This window comes from Artibeus jamaicensis, unplaced genomic scaffold (genome assembly GCF_021234435.1).
Source record: "Artibeus jamaicensis isolate MK-2021 breed Jamaican fruit bat unplaced genomic scaffold, CSHL_Jam_final contig_467, whole genome shotgun sequence".
Taxonomy (NCBI): domain Eukaryota; kingdom Metazoa; phylum Chordata; class Mammalia; order Chiroptera; family Phyllostomidae; genus Artibeus; species Artibeus jamaicensis.
The window spans coordinates 9,387,558-9,393,652 of record NW_026521845.1 but is presented as its reverse complement, the minus strand read 5'-3'; positions in this window follow the sequence as shown (position 1 = coordinate 9,393,652).

Below are 6,095 nucleotides of genomic sequence, written 5' to 3'. Positions count from 1 at the left end.
AGCAGGGGCTCATTTTAATGAATAGTTTTAAGCAAGACCCTCTACACACTCCAGGTAACAGGCGAATGAGAATTAGACCCATGAATCAAAGCAAGGGATGTGGGGAGACCAAACTTCATCCCCAAATAGCCTAGATACACTTTGCTCTGTGTCTTTCTGTGCACTGGCCAAGCAACCCACCCAGGTAAGCTCCGCCCCCTTCCTTACAGATCTAAATCCCTTGGCCTCGAGGCTCTTCAGAGAGTCAGCAACAAAAACCCTGTGCCCAGGCTGGATGGCAACCCTAGCAAAATTGTTACATTTCCTTACAAAAAGGGAGAGCCTTTAAGGGTATATTTAATTCTTACTGAACTCACAGGACAGGGAATGCTTATTGGCTTTAGGTTGTTGGTGTTGCTGTATGGCTTTGCCTTCTCAATAAAAATTGTTTGTCTGTAGAACAGTAATGGTGTAACTGCAGAACCAGCTCAACACGGGCCTGTCCTATTTAAGGAGCCTGCCTGTATTCAGAGACAACAGGCAAAACTGCAAGTCATGCTGGTGAGGCATGTGCAGAGAACTTCGACCTCCACCTGCACCCGGAACCAAAGCCTCACCCTTCTCCCCCATGGAACCAAAAGATCAGTGAAACCAGAAAAATAGGCATTCAGGTTACCTGTCCCCACCAGAACCGATAAGTGAAAACAGGGATTGAATCTTCACAGGCACTTTCTTCAGATGCCAGAGCTATGAGAAGATGGTGGGTTACGGATCCTAAAAACCATCTTCCATCTCATCTCAAGCCAACCATTTCTACAAGGAGAAGAAAAGAGTGGGTTAAGGGTTTGGAATTCAGGGGAGAAAGTTAATCAGATAAAAGCTACAGTCCAGCAATCTTCCTAGTATCCTTTCGATCTGATTCTTTATCTGTGTCCATCTCTTCCTGGAACACACTGGCTCATGGACCTTCTTGATGGCTCGCAGTCCATCCGGGGCACAAAAGTCAAACTGTTTTTTAGTCTCCTGGAGTCAGGGTATGCCTAGTGTACAAATGAAAAGAGAAATTTGTTCTGTTAGGCTCCATGGGTGACCTAAGAGAAACATGGGTTCTCTTTCCGTACGGGTTTTCTTCCTGGTCTCTTGAAGTTTTGACCAATAAATAGCCCATGGAATGGGCCAGCTCTAATTGCCTGTGTGGATTGGCACAAGTCATGCCTCCAAACTAGAAGAAGGTTGTCATATATAACATAGTCCTGCATAGGGATAAATGTGGTCTGGAAAGTGTTTTATCCAAACATTCCTTAAAAGCAATGGGGTTCTGCCATGATAAGGGTCAGATGCCCTTTATGGAACCAGCGGAATGAAGTTCCAGAATGCTGAGGCTTCAACAGGTGCCAGGACACTGCTCCCTCCTCTGCCCCAGGAAATGCAGATCTCCTCTTCCCCCCAACGGCATCAGACAATGGCCAGTTGCACTCTGGGGGTACTCTGGTGCAGTGGTAACTCGGGCAACATTCCAAAATAAGTGGGTAATTGGAGAGTTTCGAAGACAGACAAGGATCTGTAGACCTGGGCTTGCTTTGGGGTGAGCCTCCTAATTGATGAGCGACATACACAGGTGTTGCCTGATGGGCAGGTAATAGCTGTCAAACAAGCCAAGTTGGAACAGGTTTGAAGAAGGCTTGGCGGTGGGGGGAGATTTGCCACTAAGAACGAGGCCATGACGTAAGGATGTAATGGGGCAGGGGAGACGAGGAGAGAGCGCCATAATCTACTGAGCGTCTCCTACATGCCAAGCACTGAGCCGGCATTTTTAGCCCTCTTACCTGTACAGGTCAAGCACTCCCATTCTCACGCAGGGTCTGTTGTCTTTAGAAATCAATTGCAGCACCCTGGTTCCTGTGGACCAGTGAGCAGTAAATACTGAGCAAAAGACAAGTCAGTGTTTTTGCTTATTCACTCCGCTTTCCTCTGCACCTGGTGGAGAAAAACCAATCCTTGAACCACATACTATACTCTTATTGGGAAAATGTCCCAGTAAGTCACAGAGTCAGATAATGCTTCTCTTGCTTCTGAAACATTCCTCGCCAAAGATGCATAGGCAGACTCCAGAGCATAATCGAAAGAAAAAACACAAGTTACCTTGGCTTCCTAAGGCTAATCAATGATTTGACTGATATAACTTTTGGAAAAAATAGCCAAATTAAGTTGCTTTTAAATGGTCGGAGGCTAATAGCAAAGTCAGGACTCTGTATCAGCTGGGGATGAAGGATCCAAAGTTGCCAGCAGGGGAGGCCTCTCTGCAAGAGAAACTCTCAAGAAAGTTCCCATAGAAAGAGGCCCACAGGAAATGTCTAGTTGAGATGACGGATCGCAGACCACGCCATTTGCCAAACTTCCATTTCAAATTCTCGCAGCCACTGTCATGTGAAGAAACAATTCTTCTCTTCGTCCCGGGATACATCTGTTTTGGGAAATGACAAACTGTGGTCTTCTAAACATTTCATGTTTGATATTTCACATTTTCCCAAGAGACCCAGCTCTACCCACACCATGCAATAGAATGAAAATAAAGATACTTTTTTCTTAAAAAGAAAAAAAAAGAGATGTGCTTGTAGAAAGCTAGACAGATATGCAAGCATCTCTCCTAGGAGAGGATGGAGCCAAGACAGTTAAAGTCCCTGGGGATGACATTATTGATACTCATTTTCTGATCGGTGCTCTTTCGCATATTTGTTGTGTCTGGAACCGATCCCTCACTGGAATGGTCTCACTGTTATGAACATTTTTTCATAAATGTATATCCATTTGTTTAGATAGTAGTTGACAAATGCAGCCATTGGACTGTGTCAGGTTCATCTGGAAGAGATTTTTTTTTCCTGTAAAATCTTCTCATCTCCAAAAATGATCTAATTCAGTAGGCCTGGGGTGAATGTAAGAATATGTAATTTAAAAAAATTCTGCAGGTGAGTCTGCTGCATACCTACATTGGGATCCTTGCGGGCAGTTGGAGCACCCGTCCATATGAGAGTGTGAGAGTCTTATTTTTTATTTTATTTTTAGAGAGGGGGAGGGAGGAAGAAGGAGAGGGAGAGAAACATCAGTGTGTGGTTGCCTCTCATGCCCTCTCCTGGGGACCCAGCCCGCAACCCAGGCAGGTGCCCTGACTGGGAATCGAACCAGCAACCCTTTGGTTCGCAGGCCAGCACTCAATCTACTGAGCCACACCAGCCGGGGTGCAGTGCCAGAGTCTTGCTCAACCCTACAACTGTAGACTTTTCAAAATGTCTTACAAAGAAGACTGGGTAACAGAGTTTGGTCTAATGGCTTCGCACCTTTCTCTATTTTTGGCAGAGATATCTGACCATTAGCAGATTGATAAAGTCCATTCTGAATACAGTTAATTATTCCTTGAACATCCACAGGAATAATTAGTCATTTCTCTCCGTACTTCGGAGTTAAATTGTTATGGGTTGAATTGCGTTCCTCAAAGAGACAGGATGGAGTTCAAACCCCCAGCACCTTGGGACATGACTTCATTTGGAGGTTGAGTCTTCCGATCGGACAGGTTTCTGTCCCTTTTGTACTAGGAACTGGTATCTGCTCTGTCCTAGTCCACCGCCATCTTGAACCCCCCCCCCCCGGGGCTTTTTTTGGAGGTTGAGTCTTTATGGAAGTACTTGAGTTCAAAGGAAGTCCTGAGGGTGGACCCTAATCCCAAATGGCTGGTGTCTTTGTTCAAAGGGGAAATTTGGATGTAGAGACTGACAAAGTACAGAGTCACAGGGAGGAGACAGCCACCTACACAGAGACCTGGGTCAGAAGCTTCCCTCACAGCCATCAGAAAGAACCGACCCTGCTGACACCTTGATTTTGGACTTCTGGCTTCCAGAACTACAAGACAATAAATTTGTGCTATTAAGCCACCCAGTCTGCGTTGCTTTGGTACAGCTGCCCTAGTAAACTAATACATAAACACTGGTCGGTACGGGGTGGCCCAGCCTCCCTCTGCCTTCCTAATACACCCAACTTCCTCTTGTGTAATTAGCGTTTCCCTGGTGTAAGAGGTCTTGTTGAGAGGATAACTCGCTAGGGCCACACCTACCTCAGAACCGAGGGAACCAAGTTCTTTCTCTAAAAATCCCACGTGCAAAGAAGTTGTCATGTGACCTAAGTTCAGCCCAATGGATGCTTTCTTCTGGAACTTTCCATCTTGAGTGGGGGGGGACACACAGACCAAGGAGGCTTTAGGAAGCCATTCTCTTAACTTCCACAGCCACAGTGGTGGCTGGCTCAGCAGCGCCTCTCCTGGCTGTTTCCTGCAATAGGAGGTTGGTTTCTCCTTCCTGCCTCCAGCCCTTCCAGGGCTTCATTGATCTCCACTGATCCCCAAATCTGATCACCCTGTTGATGCTGTGGGCCTCCTATAAAATGACCAGTGGTCAATCCTTTTGTGGCCTACCAAAAAAACCCACTTTCATATGGTTCAGCCTAATCATTGTGCCAGAATCATTTGCTGTTGTTACTAAGAATCTTGGCTTCTCGCACATAGATTATTATAACCCACTGGTAGTAAGTGCATGTGTTTCTAATACCCGTCGAATGCCTATGACATCGTAGGTGCTCAATCAACATTCGGTGAATTAATTGCTTTCAACTTCTAAGTCATATGTGTTATTTGTATGTGTCCCTCTTTCTGAAGACTGTGACAACCTCATGCCGGATGTGGATTTCTTGTCTCTGAATTGCCAGCAATGTACACAGTTCCTGGCAACAGAAGAAGTTGCTCAGTGTCTGTATCACCAAAAAGGCTTAGTTTTGAGTGAAAAGAGTCCATGTAGGTCATCTAATGACGTTTTCTTATTTACAGGGATTCTTAGTTTAATTAGTAATGTAAAAGTCATGCAGCTAATTCTTAATCGCAAAGGCAAAAATAGGTCCTTGTGTTAGTCATTGTTGCTGTGTAGCCAGTCACCCTAAATCGGTGGCTGAAAATAGCAATAATGTATTATTACAAATTTTTGTTATGACTTTTTGTGGTTCCTGGTGGTCATTGGACTTAGCTAAGCAGTTCTTGCTGGAGGTTCTTTGTGCAGAAAGTCAGTGGCTGGGCCTGGGGCCATCTTCCCTCAAGCACGTGTCTGAGAGTTGATGCTGACTGTCAGCTCGTATTTTGGAGGCTGTGGGTGGGAACAGTAAAACATGGTCTCTCCATGCAGCTCGGGTTCTCTCTCAGCTTCCAGGTGCCAGCGGCTAACAGGCCCCCTGTCCTGCAGGCCCCTGGCCATACTGCTTTCTCTCTTGTCCCTCTGTCTTACCAGTGGTCCTAGCTTCCTGTTATTGCTAATCTTCGGATTTCCTTAAAGTTCCCTGTTTGGTTCCTCAGTTCTTTCATCACCTGGGTAATCAGTTTGGTACATCGAATTCCTATTTCAAACGGTAGTGGTTTTTATTTTCCTGCTCAGACCCTTTCAGATAGAGAAGGCCATGTCCAAGTTCAGATAGGTAATGATGTCTCCCAGAGACCAGTGAAAATGGAAATGCACCATAGATCAAATAGAGACCTTTGTAGGCCCCATATGGTAAGGAGGCTGCACCCCAGGAGCCACACGCTGCTCAGGGAACAGGGGAAATGGAGGAGTGGGTGGAGCAAATAAAAAATGGACTGAGCTGCCTTGGCCAGTTAGGTCAGTTGGTTGGAGTGTCTTCTGGATAAGCCAAGGTTGTGGGTTTGATCCCTAGTCAGGGCACATACAACCAATGAATGCATAGTAAATGGAACAACAAATTGATGATAGTCTCTCTTCTCTCTCTTTTTCTCCTCTCTCTCTCAAATCAATAAATAAAAAAGATTAGAAAATGGACAGAGTGGCTAACCAAAAGAAAGCTTTTAAACTAAAGTGATGTTATCTTGGCTTGGCAAGCTTCCTTGTTCTGCTACCCAAACAAAATGACAGGCTTGTGAGTTAAGTGGATTCAGTCACGGAAATATAAAATGCCTCTTTTCATATCGGAACACACAGACTTGAAATGCATAGCAACCACGTTAAGGGTTAAAATTTTCTGTGTAAGCCATGGGAATGCACCAAAGGGTTTGAAGCAAGGACTGGCATATT